The sequence below is a fragment of the Musca autumnalis genome, unplaced genomic scaffold (assembly GCF_047663935.1).
Source record: "Musca autumnalis isolate F117 unplaced genomic scaffold, ASM4766393v1 scaffold_2, whole genome shotgun sequence".
Classification (NCBI taxonomy): Eukaryota; Metazoa; Arthropoda; class Insecta; order Diptera; family Muscidae; genus Musca; species Musca autumnalis.
This window is the reverse complement of record NW_027411755.1, coordinates 18,251,922-18,270,043: the sequence shown is the minus strand read 5'-3', so window position 1 is coordinate 18,270,043 and position 18,122 is coordinate 18,251,922. Positions and strand designations below refer to the sequence as shown.

The following is an 18,122-nucleotide window of genomic DNA, read 5'->3' as shown; positions in this document are numbered from 1 at the left end:
ATAGATTTATCGAAAGACGTATATTTTGAAAATATTTTTTCTTCTTTAATTAAAGTTGGTGGAATGTTTTTAAGGAGGTTGTTTTTTAAATTTTTTTCTACGTTTTCCTAATCTCTTAGATTTTTTATATATTATTATCTAAGTTCGTCAAAGCTCGTGGTTTTTGGAAAGGTTTTTTACTTTTACCAAAGGTCGGGGATTCTAATATTTTAGTTTTGCCAAAGTTGGTGGATTCTAAAAAATATATATTTTAAATTTGAAAATTTGGCCTTTTTTAGGCGAAGATCATTTTTAGTATTAATTTTGTTTAATTAATTTCTCGTTGGAATCGAGCTTAATGATCAATAATGCAAGTGAAAAGGAAAGCCGACGATTCGAACCCACGCACCCACTACTATTTCATTTTACCAAAGGTCGTGAATTTTCGACAATATTTTTTCTAGGGTAGGTAGCCAAAGTTTTTGGATTTTTAAAAATATTTTTTTCTTGATTTACCAAAAGTCGTGGATTTTTAAAAATGTTTTACTTGATTTACCAAAGGTCGTAGATTTTTAAAAATATTTTTTCTCAATTTACCAAAAGTCGTGGATTTTTAAAAATGTTTTTACTTGATTTACCAAAGGTCGTAGATTTTTAAAAATATTTTTCTCGATTTACCAAAGGTCGTGGATTTTTAAAAATATTTTTACTTGATTTACCAAAGGTTGTGGATTCTTAAAAATATTTTTTCTTGATTTACCAAAGGTCGTAGATTTTTAAAATTATATTTTTCTTGATTTACCCAAGGTCGTGGATTTTTAAAATTATTTTTCTCTATTCACCAAAAGTCGTGAATTTTGAAAAATATTTTTACTTGACATACCAAAGGTCGTAGATTTTTAAAAATATTTTTTCTTCATTTACCAAGGGTCGTGGATTTTTAAAAATATTTTTTCTTGATTTCCCAAAGGTCGTGGATTTTTAAAAATATTTTTTCTTGCATTACCAAAGCTCGTGGATTTTTAAAAATATTTTTTCTTGCATTACCAAAGCTCGTGGATTTTTAAAAATATTTTTTCTTGCATTACCAAAGCTCGTGGATTTTTAAAAATATTTTTTCTTGCATTACCAAAGCTCGTGGATTTTTAAAAATATTTTTTCTTGCATTACCAAAGCTCGTGGATTTTTAAAAATATTTTTTCTTGCATTACCAAAGCTCGTGGATTTTTAAAAATATTTTTTCTTGCATTACCAAAGCTCGTGGATTTTTAAAAAAATATTTTAATGTCGTCTTGGAGGACTTTTTTATAAGGAGGCCTCCAGTTTCTCTATATGAAGACACTTGGTCTCCCGTACGTTCTTATTGCTGTTCATGCTGTTCATCTATATATAAATCTTACAGTAAAACTTACATAGACGAGGTCGATTTAGCCATGTACTTTTGTTCAACCGCGTGTTGTTTGAGATGCACGATACCATTATAATCATTTAAAAAAATCTCAAAACATAAGGTTTGAAAATTTACTATATCCTTCCTTTCCTCATTCTGGTACATCCCCCCACGCAATTTCAAAATATTTGAACTTCCGTTCAGCGTAATGCCTATTTACCGGAGGTAGTCCTTTAAGTCTCTATTACAAGATTATCCTTTTTTATTTTTATTTACCGCAGATAATTCTTTTTGTCTCTATTACAAGTTTTTTAATTTTTTATTTATTTTATGGATTTGTATTTGTCCATGGAAATTTGGGTTCCTACAATATCCCCGAAGGCACAAGGGAGACTTCTCTCATATCGATGAGTGCACGCCAATTCAATTTGGCTCAATGATATGGGACCTACTTTTATCGCCGAGCCCGAACGGCTTGTCGTACGACACCACTTATAGAGAAGTTGTTCATGGCTGAAATACTCAGGGAATGTCACTTACCGCCTAAAATTTTGATGTTCGGGTCGGAAATTAGACCGCAGACCTTCTGAGTGCAAGGTTTCTTCCGTATGTTTAGACCCCAAGTATGTTTCGACGAAATGTGTTTCAGACAATTTGGAGTTGCTTTAGCAATGTCCGTCAGTCTGTCTGGCTGGAGCGCACCATAACTCTCCACAAAAGTTCGAAAATGTTCGGAAAATTTGTACGTACGATAACTCTTGAAGGGAGTAACCGATTTGGTCCATACTTTGCAAATCCTGGAATGTCTACCAGACTTAGATGAGTTTCCAATATGGACTCAATCGGTCCACTACTTCGGGTACCTTCCACACAAAATTTGGGATAAGTTCAGTTCAGGACCTGCTCTCGAATGGCTTTGGTTTTTGTTTAAGCAACTTGTATTCACTGCCCCGTATACGACGGTACAAGTTTCATCAGGGGCAAGTCCACACTTCCTGAGAAATAGCACCAAAGTAGCAAAAAAACCCTATGACACCGTGTGAGGTGGTTTGAGTGCAAGATAACTCTCGAACGTATCTGCCGTTTCGGTCCAAAATTTGGCCTTAGTAATATTTTGTCCAAACATAGTTTAAGTTCGAAGATAAGCCATAACGGTCTACTCCTTCAGGTACCTCCCCCACAAAAGTTCAGAAATGTTCGGAAAAATTGTTCGCACGATAACTCTTTGGTCCATACTTTACACATCCTAATATATCTAAGAAATATAGATCAGGTTCAAATATGGACTATATTTGTCCACTCCTTCCGGTACCTCCCACACAAAATTTCGGATAAGTTCACTTTAAGACCTGCTGTCGAATCACTTTGATTTTTGTTGAAGCAACTTGCATTCGCTGCCTCAATTACGATGGTAACATTTGTTTCAGGGGCAAGTCCATACTTCTTGAGCAAACAGCCCGAAGGGTGTAAAAACCCCCCATGGCACCATATGAGGTGGCTGGAGATCCACGTCCATAATGGTCAATGTCGATCCATTCCTTTAAGTATCTCCTCCGCAAAACTTTTCATCTTTAATCCTAATCAACATTTTTGTCGGTTCATACATCCAAAATCCCCTAAATATATACGTTTTTTGGGAAAAAATTTTTTCAATATACACAGGCTGAGGGTATATCTCTGACTGTTACTTTTTTACTTGTTGAACATAATTTTTCTAAAGCAGACAATAATTTTTCTAAACAAATAATTTTGTTCTAGATTAGCCACAATTCGTAGATTTTTTTTAAATATTTTATCGAAGTTCGTGGACTTTCGAAATATCTTTAACCGATTTATCAAAGGTCGTGGATTTTTTAAAATATTTATTCTAGCTTTACTAAAGGCCGTGGATTTTTAAGAGTATTTTTTAAAGGTTTTCAAAGGACGTAATTTTCTTACAATATTTTGTATAGGTTTTCAAAGGACGTAATTTTCTATATTTTTATACCCTCAGCATTTATGCTAACGAGGGTATATCGGCCTTTTTGTAGAAAATTTACTTCTGTTGAAACTGAGGTATGGAGTATTGCATCTCGCGAATTGTTGTAATATACCATAACTTTTGAACGCATTTAGGTAAAATAAACTGTTTTAGCACGATTCACCGATGGATTTCTTAAAATTATAATTTGAGCGGAAGCTGTGGTCATATTAATGTAAAAAAATAGAAAAAAAAACGTTGAAGGAAACAAGTTTTTTAAGTCAGTTTTCAATTAGTGGCTGTACAATACAATGTAGAGTATAATGTTTAAAGAAGACGTTAAAGAATACACTTCAGAGATGAAGTTTCTAATGTATGATTTTTTAATATAACCACCGCATCAATCTCAAACGGATGCTGACATTTTGAAGACTGAAAAATTGGGTTTTTTGAATTTTTGCTCTAATCGGAACGCGCAACTGTACTCGTTTAAAAACTGATTATGAGATTGTAGTACTCGCGATTACGCATTTTTTGATGTATAACTAGGGCGTGTAGCCTTCAAAGGTTCACAAAAATCTCACCTTAAAGTCGAAATTTTTGTGTGTATTTTTTTTTTTTTTAAAAACCAGTTTTTTGGATTCAAAACTTACAAATGCCTTTCGATTTCAGTGGAAACCCGCGTGAATTTAGTTTTTTTACGTTCTGAATCTAACAAGCCTTTGCGCGTCTAAATCCATCCAGTAGATCGGGCGGATATGATACCCCTCAAATTTCGAAAATATGCAAAAAATATTTTTGAAAATATCGCGTATTTAGACGCGTTTTAGATGTGTGATTCCTACATAGATAAATAGAGCGATACGCATATTTACAATGTGCGAAAACAGATATTGAAAAACGTTCGCGAATCCGGAGATATAATAGATTTTTTCTAAAAACTGAGTGCGATGCTACATCCACGGTTCTTGATGGATCGCATTGAAATGACATAGGATGATGTATTTTTTAATGGTGATCATTGAAATCGGATGCGCATAAAATGCAAATGTACTTCGTGGAAATTATGGACATTTTACTGTTTTTTGCCCTAACATGCAACTGATGCTACATCGTGGTCGTCAAATGGAATTTCACAAAGTGTATATCAAATAAGAGGGATTGATTCGCTGTTTTGGAAAATCGGATGCGCATCATGTCATTTTCACTATTACGCGGTTTATATGCGTTTCAAATGTTGTAATATTCAATATAACATTATTTTAATGTTATGCCACAATTGGAATTCCTTGTGATTTAATATAATGTTCTAAAAATATTCGCCAATAGGAAAACTATAAGTGAAAAAGTTGTTGCAACGGAATATCTTCATTATTGCGTGAGATTTGGACGAAAATGACGAAGAACTCAATAATTTTTTCTTCAACATTTCCTATAAAACCATAAAAAAATAAAATTAGAATAACATAATTTTTATTTTTTTTCGTCACATTTTCATTGTATTTTTGCAAATAACACGATACTATAGCTCCAAACTTCACGACTTAGGTTTCATTTTACTCCTCACAATGTCTGGATGCTGCTATAATTTTTTTATATATTTTTTTTTTGTAAGTATAAGCGCTATTGTTTCAAAAATATGTTTGTAAATACGTGAAATTATTTAATAAATTTAATTTTTCGCGAACCCATTGAAACTTTTTGAATTTTTTTGCATATTCTCAAAGGGTGCGAATTCAGTTAACGACAATTGGATATAACAGCTTACTATATTAAGCCGCGATTTTTTTTAGAATTTTTTCTAATTAGCATAATTAAAACGGGCATATCTTTTGCGCGCAACAATCAAAGTTGGTAACGAAAACAGATTTGGAATGACGATTTTTTTCTTAATCTATGTACCAAAAATCATAGATGTAGTATCAAAATTTTTTTTTTGATTTTTTTGAAATGGAAAAGACTATTTTAGACATTTTTGCTGATATACACTTTCATACGGGCAAAATGTGCCTCATCGAAATAATGGTTTTAGACCCCAAGTATGTTTGGACGAAATGTGTTTCAGACAATTTGGAGTCGATTGAGCAATGTCCGTCCGTCTGTCCGTCTGTCTATCTGGCAGGCTGGAGCTCACGGTAACTCTCGAACGGATCAACGGATTCGATCCAAAATTTGGCTTTCGTATTATTTTGTCCAAACTTAGTTTAAGTTCGAAGATGGGCTATATCGGTCCACTCCTTCCGGTACCTCCCCCACAAAAGTTCGAAAATGTTCGAAAAATTTGTGTGCACAATAACTCTTGAAGGAAGTAACCGATTTGACCCATACTTTGCACATCGTGAAATTTATACTAAATTTATATGAAGTTCCAAAATTAACTCAATCGGTCCACTCCTTCGGGTACCTCCCACACAAAATTTCGGATAAGTTCAGATTAGGACCTGCTCTCGAATCGCTTTGATTTTTGTTGCAACAACTTGTATTCATTGCCCTCCATTCGACGGTACAAGTTTCATCAGGGACAAGTCCATACTTACTGAGAAAATAACCATCGTAATATTTTGTCCAAACATAGTTTAAATTCGAAGATAAGCCATATCGGTCCACTCCTTCAAGTACCTCCCCCACAAAAGTTCAAAAATGTTCGGAAAAATTGCGCACACGATAACTCTTGAAGGGAGTGACAGATGTAATCCATACTTTGCACATCCTAATATATCTACCAGATATAGATCAGGTTCGAATATGGACTATATTTGTCTACTCCTTCTGGTACCTCCACACACACAATTTCGGATATGTTCACTTTAAGACTAGCTCTCGAATCACTTTAATTTTTGTTGAAGCGATTTGCATTCGCTACCTCCATTACGACTGTAAAAGTTTTTTCAGGGGCAAATCCATATATCTTAGGAAAACAGGCCGAATGGTGTAAAAAATTCCTATGTCACCATATCGCTCATTTACTCAAAGAGTGGCACATTTCAAAAAAGCCAGTTTCGAGAAAAACCCTTTTTAAGTTCGCGATTGAAACTTGACATCCCAACTTAAAAAGATTATTACACAAAAACTAAAATAACTACTTTCGACCATATTTTTAAAACAGCTAGCCAAATATCAGTTCTAAATTTCTGTGTACGATCGAGCTTGATTTGTATTGTTTTAGTGCTTCATAAACTCAAAAAACTGTTGTGTTGAATTATGCGAAGCTCGTAGTAATTGAGCTGTAACTCGTTGAGCTTTTGAGGTATCAGCATGAAAATTTGACACAAGATAAAGTAGAAGTCATAGAAAAAATAGAAATTGCCATCTCAGAAAACGCATTTTTTGAGTTATGCCACTCTTTGAGTAAATGAGCGATATGTGGCTGTCGGAGAGCACGATAACTTTCGAACTGCTCAACCGATTTGGCCCAACATTTGGTCTTCGTCATATTATATCCAAACTTAGTTTCATGGGGCAATACAGGTCCACAACTTCCGGTACTTCTCCCCAATATTTAAAAAAATGTCACTAAAGTGCCAGGACGATATCACTTGAATGGGACAACCAATTTGGCCCAAACTTTGGATCTCCTAATATTTTGTCAAAATTTAGTTTAACTTCTAAAATGACCCATATCGGTCCTCTTTTTAGGGTACCACGCCCGCAAAAGTTCAACATTTGTGTCTTAATGCAGTTAATTCCTAATCCATAATTGTTGGCAAGTTCAAATGTCCAAAAAGGGCCACAAAATTCTGAAGAGACCTTGCGATCTTTCCTTGAAAGTTTCACCTCACATTGGCTGAGGGTATAAATCTGTCGGCAAAGCCGACTGACACTTTTTTACTTGTTTTTTGTAAGTTTACCACAGGTCGTGGACTCTTAAAAATATTTTTTGTAGGTTTACCATATGTACTGGACTCTTAAACATATTTTTTCTCAGTCTACAAAGGATGTAATTTTTTTTAAACATTTTTCTAGGTTAACCGAAGGTCGTGGATTTTGAAAAATATTTTTTCTAGATTTAATAAAGGTCCTGGATTTTCGAAAACATTTTTTGTAGGTTTACAATCTCTAAGTCTGCCATAGGTCGCGGATTTTTTTAGGTTGTGGATTTTCAAAAGTATTATTTCTAGTTTTATGGACAGTCAAGAATTTTTAAAAATATTTCTTGTTAAACAAATCCATGAATGACCATTGGTAAACCGAATACCAAAGGTGGTGGAATTTTTCTAGGTTTGACAATGCATGGTGGATTTTCGAGAATGTTTTTCTAGGTTCACTAAAGGTCGTGGATTTTAAAATATGTTCACAGAAGTTGTTGGGTTTTTAAAAATGTTTTTTTATTATTTCCCAAAGCTAGTTGATATGGGAAAATAGTTTTTACAGTTCTAAAACAGGTCATGGATTTTTAAAAATATTTTTCCTAGGTTTACGAAAGATCAAAGATTTTCAAAAAAATTTTTTTTTTAGTTTTACAAAAGTCTTAAAATTGTATATTTTTTGGTTCACATGAAAATATGTTGGCTTTGACAATTAGTTACACAAAGAAATACATTTTTCACTAATGCAGAATCAACTTTTTACATGATTTTTTATTGAGAAAAAACCCGCTTCGTATTCATTTTTATACCCTCAGCCTTTAGGCTAAAGAGGGTATTTACACTTTGATACGACCAAAAATGTGCCTCATCAAAATAATGGTTTTAGACCCCAAGTATGTTTGTACGATATCCGTTTCAGACAATTTTGAGTAGATCTAGCAATGTCCGTCCGTCTGTCTGTCTGTCTGTCCGTCCGTCTGTCTGTCTGGCTGGCTGGTGCGCACGATAACACTCGAACGGATCAATCGATTCGGTTCAAATTTTGGGTATCGAATTATTTTGTCCATATTCGATTTAAGTTCGAAGATGGGAAATATAGGTAAACTCCTTCAGGTACCTCCCCCACAAATGTTCAAAAATTGTCGCAAAACTTGTGCGCACGATAACTCTTGTAGGGAATAACCGATTTGGTCCATACTTTGCACATCGTGTAATTTCTACCAAACTTAGATGAGGTTTCAATATGGGCTCAATCGGTCCACTCCTTCGGGTACCTCCCACACAAAATTTCGGAAAAGTTCAGTTTAGGACCTGGTCTCGAATCGCTTTGATTTTTGTTTAAGCAAGTTGTATTCGCTGTCCTCTATACGACGCTGTAAGTTTCATTAGGGGCAAGTCCATACTTCCTGAGGAAATAGCCTGAAAGTTACAAAAAACCCTATGACACCGTGTGTAATGGTTGGAGCGCAAGATAACCCTCGAACGGATCTGCCGATTCGGTCCAAAATTTGGCTTTCGTAATATTTTGTCCAAACTTAGTCCAAGTTCAAAGATGGATTATATCGGTCCACTCCTTCCGGTACCTCCCCCACAAAAGTTCGAAAATGTTCGGAAAATTTGTGCGTACGATAACTCTTGAAGGAAGTTACCGATTTGGTCATTACTTTGCACATTATGAAATTTCTACCAGACTTAGATGAGGTTCCAATATGGACTTAATCGGTAAACTCCTTCGAGTACCTCCCACACAAAATTTCGGAAAAGTTCAGTTTAGGACCTGCTCTCGAATCGCCTTGGTTTTTGTTGTAACATCTTGTATTCACTGTCCCCTATACGAAAGTACAAGTTTCCTCAGGGGCAAGTCCATACTTCCTGAAAAATAGCCTGAAAGTTGAAAAACAAACCCTATGACACCCCACAAAAGTTCAAAAATATTCGGAAAAATTTTGCGCACGATAACTCTTGATGGGAGTGACCGATTTGGTCCATACTTTACACATTCTCATAATATCTACCAGGTATAGATGAGGTTCGAATATGGACTACATTTGTCCACTCCATCCCGTACCTCCCACACAAAATTTTGGATAAGTTCACTTTAAGACCTGCTATTGAATCACTTTGATTTTTGTTGAAGCAACTTACATTCGCTGCCTCAATTACGATGGTAAAAGTTATTTCAGGGGCAAGTCCATACTTCTTAAGAAAACAGCCCGAAGGGTGTAAAAACCCCCTATGGCACCTTCATGGTCTATGTCGGTCCATTCCTTTAAGTACCTTTTCCGCAAAAATTTTGAACTTTAATCCTAATCAACATTTTTGTCGGTTCATACGACCAAAATTTTGAAACCCCCTAACTACATAAGTTTTTTGTGAAAAAAGTGTTTCAATTTGCCCATGCTGAGGGTATATCTCTGTCGGCAAAGCCGACTGATACTTTTTTACTTGTTGTTCTTCAATTTTAGGATTCTATACAAAAAAATATATCTGCCTAGAATGTTTACTGAAGTTCCAGCCACTTAAATTAAATATTTTCCAACCTGCTCTGGTAGTTCAGGATCATTTTTAAGCCTAAAAAAATTTTAGTTTCGAAAATGAATCTCAGATCAGAAAATTAAATTCTTTACAAATCATGGTCCAACATTTTCTGCGATATCGATCCCTCAATTTCATGTTTCCATCCTGAAGTAATTTCAATTATTTATTTTCCTGCCTCTATTTGAGTGGACTTTCGCTTTTAAAGCTCTGAAAATATTTTTGGATGGATCTCCCATAAAAATAAATTCCAACTTTGAAAAAAATAATTCGAAATAATTTTAATTAAAAAATCCACTTCAATTACAACCACTTAAAACTAAATAAAAGTATGCAATTTTTTGGATTTTTAAAAATTATTTCTTTAGGTTCGCCAAAGGTGGTCGACTTTTTAAAATATTTTTTTCCAACTTTAACAAGGCTCACTGATTTTTTAAAATATTTTTCTAGGGTCACCAAAGATCGAAGAATTTCGAAACTATTTTTTCGTAGGCTCACCAAAGGTCGTATTATTTTGTTTAAATTATATTTCTCTAAGTCTGTCATAGGTCGCGGATTTTTTTAGGTTGTGGATTTTCAAAAGTATAATTTCTAGTTTTATGGACAATTGAGAATTTTTAAAAATATTTCTTGTTAAACAAATCAATAAATGACCATTGGTAAACCGAATACCAAGGTCGTGGAATTTTTCTAGGTTTGAAAATGCATGGTGGATTTTCGGGAATGTTTTTCTAGGTTCACTAAAGGTCGTAGGTTTCCCCAATTGGTGGATTTTTTAAAATGTTTTTCTTGGATTACCAAAGTACGTTGATTTTTAAAAATACTTTTTTTAAGTTTACCAAAGGATTTAAAAAAATTGATAGGTTTATAGAAGGTGGTGGATTTTTAAAAATATTTTTTTCAGTTCAAAAACAGGTCATGGATTTTTAAAAATATTTTTTCCATTTCGAAAACAGGTCATGGATTTTTAAAAATATTTTTTTCAGTTCGAAAACAGGTCATGGATTTTTAAAAATATTTTTCCAAGGTTTACCAAAAATATTTTTCTTAGATTTTTAAGTTTATCAAGGGATTTAAAAAAAATTGTTAGGTTTATCAAAGGTCGTGGATTTTTTTAAATTTTTTTTAAGCGAAAATATTTTTTCCCGCTCTAAAACAGGTCATGGATTTTTAAAAATATTTTCCGAGGTTTACCAAAGATCAAATATTTTCAAAAATATTGTTCTTAGTTTTGAGAAAAGGTGATGCATACTTTTAGGTTCATATAAAAATATTATGGCTTTGAAAATTAATCCGACATAGAAGTAAATTCTTCACTAATTAAGATCCAATTTTTTATACGATTCTTTAGTAAGAAAAAAACGTTTCGTATAATACTCTTTCAGGATTCCATAAATATATATTAGAAATATAGTGAAGCTGCAGTCATTTAAATTAAACATTTCCAGGCCCCCTGTAGGAGATCACTATCACTTGAGGACCATTGTATAGCACAAAAAATATTTTAGTTTCGAAAATGAATCTCTGGGGCTGGATTCTTGTTCTATGAGGAAAAATATTTGCTTTTTGATTTTTTCATTTGACAGTTTTTTCCTTTATAAAAGTTTTTATTTTATATTTTCATAGAAACAGAATTGAGCCCCTGGTCAGAAAATTAAATTCTTCACAAATCAAGCTACAATAGTTTATGCGTGATCGTTCCCTTAATTTCATGTTTCCATAAATAAAAACAGATATCTGCCACAAAACCCTTAGCGAAGCTGAAGCAATTTAAATTAAATATTTTCCTACATACTCTTGGTGTTCACTTTTATTTTATCGGCCATTTTAAAGTTCACAATTAAATCACAACTTTTTTCACTTGTCTATAAAATACGTACTTTTCACAACTAAAAAGAAATATTTTTAATTTTTTCACTATTCCTTAAAAAAGTGCACCAAACACAATTTTCAACTCCCATGAAAAAGTAACCCATTCCCAAAGTAATTGTTGTTGTTTTTGTTGTTATTATTTTTCAATCGATATGTCACTGCAAAATTTTGTATGCTCTTTGTCAAACAGGTGCCTTGCAAAATATAACACACACAGGCCAGAAAAAACTGTTGCCTACATTTAGGCTTGGACCATGTATACACATAAACATAAATTGAAGTATACTTTTAGGAGTGTTTTTCATTAACTTTTTTAAATATTACACAAAATTTAATTGATTTTCATAAAAAACCAACACTTGTTCTGTTTGCTTTTTTATCTTTTACTTTTAGATAAAATATTGTGACAACAAAAACAACAACAAGCAGTGCCATAAAAATGAACAACAACATGTTGTTGTTCACGTCGTAGTCGTCGTCGTCGTCGTTGTTGTCTGGTATACCATTATTGCTGACAACTTATTGTACGAGTATATCACTGTGTGTGTATGAGCGTGTGTGTATTGTTGTATACAGAAGAAAAATGCTGCTCTTCTGCCCTGGTGTATCTACACATTGGCAGAAATATACCATGCCAGGCATGAGGGGAGGTGAGCGGAATGGTTTCGTATGAACCTGCAGGAGTTGTGGGACTTCTATCAAAGAATTGTTATTAATGTGACACCTACTACACATTTATTAAATGTTTGTTTCGTTTTAGAAATAAGTTCCATAATCAGGGAAGGTGGGAGTGGATGTGGAGTATCAAGTTTTATCCTTACTTTTTTGTTTAGATTCCCCTTGGCTAGGGAGTTTTGCGCCAAACCAAATTCGTGTGTGTGGGAGTAGAGATGACTGCCTTCACTCTTTGTTTTTGTTGTTGTTGTTGCTGTTTCAAAATAAATTGTGTATTACTTGGAGAGCCACACACTATTTTAAACACTTCAAAAATATTTTTTTTCAGCACGTTTTCTAAGCGTTTCCAGCCAGCACTTTGGGGAAAACAATTTCACTTGAATATTTTTTAAGCTTTTTCTGGTTGTATTTTTTGCTGGCTTTTATTTTATTTAAATATACACACCGAGACACGCACGAAGTAGCCGAATAATATTTCAAACTGAGTGCCAGCCAGACGTCGTGGATAAAGAAAATTTACACAATTTTTTTTTTTTTTTTGTTATTGGAATTTCAGATGACAGCTGCGAGTGGCAACAAAAAATTTGTTTTAATTTTAAATTTCAAAAAAAAAAATTATTTCAGTGAAATTTACAACAAAATTTTCTTTTTTAAGGAGATACCTTTTTTCCACACCAGCTTTCTTTTATAATTTTCCAAATTTCAAATTTTTTTATTTTTCCAATTTCTTTTCACAATTTTTTCCGATTTTCTACAGGCTGTTTGCTGTGTATTTCTTTGAACACTATTTTTACCACGCTTTAATAATTATCAACAGCTTCATTATCGCGAATTATAACTTCATTATTATCATGAAAATCACTTCTTTTTTTCCGATTTCTCTTTAATTTTTTTTGCTGTTGTTGTAACTATTCTTTAGTTGCTTATTTTTTGAGTAGAGCGTGGAAAACACTATTTAACCGTTTCTATCGCTTGGCGTTTTATCTATCGCTTGGTTCGCCTGGTTGATTCAAAAATAAATGCGTCCGAACTCGTTGTACCCTTGCGACGTTATGCGCTCAATGATGATTTTCATGCGACCATGGACCATGGATGCTGGCTGGCTCGGTGGCTGGTTAGCTTACTTGGTAGATAGATTTTCTTATGGGTTGACTGGCTGACTGGCTGCTTGTTAGTTACACACACACACACAGAACAAGGTTTATGGTGTAGGAGAGTTTGTTTCCTTTAGCAGAGCTCTAATGCTGCTACCTTTAAAGATAACAGAGCTGTTAGCAGGGATTTTTAGGGCGCTACTGAGGCGCCACACAACAAGAAACCCAACGTATGGCAGCAACGACGGCATAAAGCTACGTATACACACACAAACAACACACATCATTCATTCATCCCCCACCAACAGGATAACAAAAACAAAACCCAAACGCACACACACACCCATAACACAATAAGCACCATTAGAGTTTTTCCCTCCAAGCAGAAATACACACAACACACACCAAACAAACCCACAAACATTTTCCCACACACGTTAACGTTAACATTCTCTGCCAACGTTACAACAGCAGCAGTGGCAGCGGCAGCATCCGCACCACTAACAGTGAATTTTCACCAAAAAATTCCTGTATCCTGTTCTGTTTTACAGAACGCACAATCCACACTCCTTCCTGTGCAAAGCTCTTTGCTTACAGCTGTTCATTCGTTCATGCCATAGCCAACAAACACACAACAGAGAGATAACTATTGGCGGAAAGCTCTCTGAGATAAATTACAGATAAATAATCCATTATCTGGAGCTCCCACAAGTGTGCCACAGATAGGCAAAGCAGAAGGAAATTTGTTGATATGCTTTTGTTTACATTTCTATTACTTTGAAAATTACTTTATTTGTGACCAGACCAAGAGAAAAAGAGAGAGTTTGCAGAAATTCTTTGAGAAAAAGGATAACGAGTGAATATATGAGTGAAATTCCCATGTCGAGTCGATGGTTTAACTCAAGCAGTTAGGAGCGGAATGCTCATAGTTACAGATGTTAGCTTTTAAATAACCGGTTAGTTGGATAAGAATATAATTCGCAGGACTTAATTTTCATCTTTGAAAAATATTATAATATAAACCCTTTCTGAAGGAAAGGCTGCTTCAGTAGTACCCTTTCTGAATGAAAATCCTTTCTGAATGAAAGGGTGCTTCTTTAGACCCTTTTTTCAAATGGGTGCTTCTATAGAGCCTTTTTTCAAAAGGGTGCTTCTATAGACCCTTTCTAAAAGAAATGGTGTTTCTATAGACCCTTTCTCCAAGAAAGGGTGTTTCTATAGACTCCTTCTTCAAGAAGAGCTGCTTGTACAGACCCTTTCTCCAAGAAAGGGTGCTTCTATAGACACTTTCTCCAAAAAAGGGTGCTTCCATAGACCTTTTCTTCCAGAAAGGGTGCTTCTATAGACACTTTCACCAAGAAAGGGTGCTTGTACAGACCTTTTCTTCCAGAAAGGGTGCTTCTATAGACACTTTCACCAAGAATGGGTGCTTCTATAGACACTTTCACCAAGAATGGGTGCTTCTATAGAAAGAAAGGGTGATTCTATAGACTCTTTCTCCAAGAAAGGGTGCTTCTATAGAGCCCTTCTCCAAGAAAGGGTGCTTCTATAGAGCCCTTCTCCAAGAAAGGGTGCTTCTATAGAGCCCTTCTCCAAGAAAGGGTGCTTCTATAGAGCCCTTCTCCAAGAAAGGGTGCTTCTATAGAGCCCTTCTCCAAGAAAGGGTGCTTCTATAGAGCCCTTCTCCAAGAAAGGGTGCTTCTATAGAGCCCTTCTCCAAGAAAGAGTGCTTCTATAGAGCCTTTCTCCAGGAAAGGGTGCTTCTATAGAGCCCTTCTCCAAAAGAGGGTGTTTCCATAGACCTTTTCTCCAAGAAAGGGTGCTTTCATAGACCCTTTCTCCAAGAAAGGGTGCTTCTATAGACCCTTTCTCCAAGAAAGGGTGCTTCTATAGACCCTTTCTCCAAGATAGGGTGCTTCTATAGACCCTTTCTCCAAGATAGGGTGCTTCTATAGACCCTTTCTCCAAGAAAGGGTGCTTGTACATACCCTTTCTCCAAGAAAGGGTGCTTCTATAGACCCTTTCTCCAAAAGAGGGTGTTTCCATAGACCTTTTCTCCAAGAAAGGGTGCTTTCATAGACCCTTTCTCCAAGAATGGGTGCTTTCATAGACCCTTTCTCCAAGAATGGGTGCTTCTATAGACCCTTTCTCCAGGAAAGCGTGCTTCTATAAACCCTTTCTCCAAGAAAGAGTGCTTCTATAGACTCTATCTCCAAGAAAGGGTGCTTCTATAGACCCTTTCTCCAAGAAAGGGTGCTTCTATAGACCCTTTCTTAAAGAAAGGGTGCTTCTATAAAACCTTTCTCCAGGAAAGGGTGCTTCTATAAAACCTTTCTCCAGGAAAGGGTGCTTCTATAAACCCTTTCTCCAAGAAAGAGTGCTTCTATAGACTCTATCTCCAAGAAAGTGTGCTTCTATAGACCCTTTCTCCAAGAAAGGGTGCTTCTATAGACCCTTTCTCCAAGAAAGGGTGCTTCTATAGACCCTTTCTCCAAGAAAGGGTGCTTCTATAGACCCTTTCTCCAAGAAAGGGTGCTTCTATAGACCCTTTCTCCAAGAAAGGGTGCTTCTATAGACCCTTTCTCCAAGAAAGGGTGCTTCTATAGACCCTTTCTCCAAGACAGGGTGCTTCTATAGACCCTTTCTTCAAGACAGGGTGCTTCTATAGACCCTTTCTCCAAGACAGGGTGCTTCTATAGACCCTTTCTCCAAGAAAAAGTGCTTTTTTAAAGCCTTTCTCCAAGAAAGGGTGCTTCTTAGACCCCTTCTGAAAGAAAGGGCGCTTCTATAGACACTTTCTCAAAGAAAGGGTGCTTCTATAGACCCCTTCTGAAAGAAAGGGTGCTTCTATAGACCCCTTCTGAAAGAAAGGGTGCTTCTATAGACCCCTTCTGAAAGAAAGAGTGCTTCTATAGACCCATTCTGAAAGAAAGGGTGCTTCTATAGACCCCTTCAGAAAGAAAGGGTGCTTCTATAGACCCCTTCTGAAAGAAAGGGTGCTTCTATAGACCCCTTCAGAAAGAAAGGGTGTTTCTATAGACCCCTTCTGAAAGAAAGGGTGCTTCTATAGACCCCTTCAGAAAGAAAGGGTGTTTCTATAGACCCCTTCTGAAAGAAAGGGTGCTTCTATAGACACTTTCTCCAAGAAAGGGTGCTTCAATAGACACTTTCTCTAAGAGGGGCTGCTTGTACAGACTTTTTTTTTCAAGAAAGGGTGCTTCTATAGACCCTTTCTCCAAGAAAGGGTGCTTCTATAGACCTTTTCTCCAAGAAAGGGTGCTTCTATTGACCCTTTCTCCAAGAAAGGGTGCTTCTATAGACCATTTCTCCAAGAAAGGGTGCTTCTATTGACCCTTTCTCCAAGAAAGGGTGCTTCTATAGACCATTTCTCCAAGAAAGGGTGCTTCTATTGACCCTTTCTCCAAGAAAGGGTGCTTCTATAGACCCCTTCTGAAAGAAAGGGTCCTTCTATAGGCGCCTTCTGAAAAAAGGGTGCTTCAATAGACCCTTTCTGAAAGAAAGGGTGCTTCAATAGACCCTTTCTGAAAGAAAGAGTGCTTCTATAGGCCCCTTGTGAAAGAAAGGGTGCTTCTATAGACCCTTTCTGAAAGAAAGAGTGCTTCTATAGGCCTCTTGTGAAAGAAAGAGTGCTTCTATAGGCCTCCTGTGAAAGAAAGAGTGCTTCTATAGGCCCCTTGTTAAAGAAAGGTTGCTCTATAAACCCTTTCTTGAAAAAGGGTGCTTCTATAGACCCTTTCTTAAAGAAAGGGTGCTTCTATAGACCCTTTCTTAAAGAAAAGGTGCTTCTATAGACCCTTTCTTAAAGAAAGGGTGCTTCTATAGACCCCTTCTTAAAAAAAGGCTGCTTCTATAGACCCTTTCTTAAAGCAAGGGTGCTTCTATTGACCCTTTCTTAAAGAAAGGGTGCTTCTATAGACCCTCTCTTAAAGAAAGGGCGCTTCTATAGATCCTTTCTTAAAGAAAGGGTGCTTCTATAGACCCTCCCTTAAAGAAAGGGTGCTTCTATAGACCCTTTCTTAAAGAAGAGTGCTTCTATAGACCCTTTCTTAAAGAAAGGGTGCTTCTATAGACCCTTTCTTAAAGAAAGGGTGCTTCTATAGACCCTTTCTTAAAGAAAGGGTGCTTCTATAGACCCTTTCTTAAAGAAAGGGTGCTTCCATAGACCCTTTCTTAAAGAAAGGGCGCTTCTATAGACCCTTTCTTAAAGAAAGGGTGCTTCTATAGACCCTTTCTTAAAGAAAGGGTGCTTCTATAGACCCTTTCTTAAAGAAAGGGTGCTTCTATAGATCCTTTCTTAAAGAAAGGGTGCTTCTATAGACCCTTTCTTAAAGAAAGGGTGCTTCTATAGACCCTTTCTTAAAGAAAGGGTGCTTCTATAGACCCTTTCTTAAAGAAAGGGTGCTTCTATAGACCCTTTCTTAAAGAAAGGGTGCTTCTATAGACCCTTTCTTAAAGAAAGGGTGCTTCTATAGACCCTTTCTTAAAGAAAGGGTGCTTCTATAGACCCTTTCTTAAAGAAAGGGTGTTTCTATAGACCCTTTCTTAAAGAAAGGGTGCTTCTATAGACCCTTTCTTAAAGAAAGGGTGCTTCTATAGACCCTTTCTTAAAGAAAGGGTGCTTCTATAGACTCTTTCTTAAAAAAAGGGTGCTTCTATAGACCCTTTCTTAAAGAAAGGGTGCTTCTATAGACCCTTTCTTAAAGAAAGGGTGCTTCTATAGACCCTTTCTTAAAGAAAGGGTGCTTCTATAGACCCTTTCTTAAAGAAAGGGTGCTTCTATAGACCCTTTC

General features: G+C 35.7%; 1 protein-coding gene across 1 annotated transcript in view; it reads right to left on the bottom strand.

Annotated features, from left to right (window-relative positions):
- The window catches only part of nAChRalpha6 (nicotinic acetylcholine receptor alpha6), a 961,717-nt gene extending 948,444 nt beyond the window's left edge, over positions 1–13,273 (bottom strand). The window contains exons 1-2 of the mRNA XM_073967234.1: positions 12,880–13,273; positions 12,364–12,780 (exon numbers count right to left, since the gene is read on the bottom strand). The gene's annotated coding sequence lies outside the window, so the exon portion shown is untranslated. The remainder of the gene's footprint in view (positions 1–12,363; positions 12,781–12,879) is intronic.
- Positions 13,274–18,122: the final 4,849 nt, after the last annotated feature.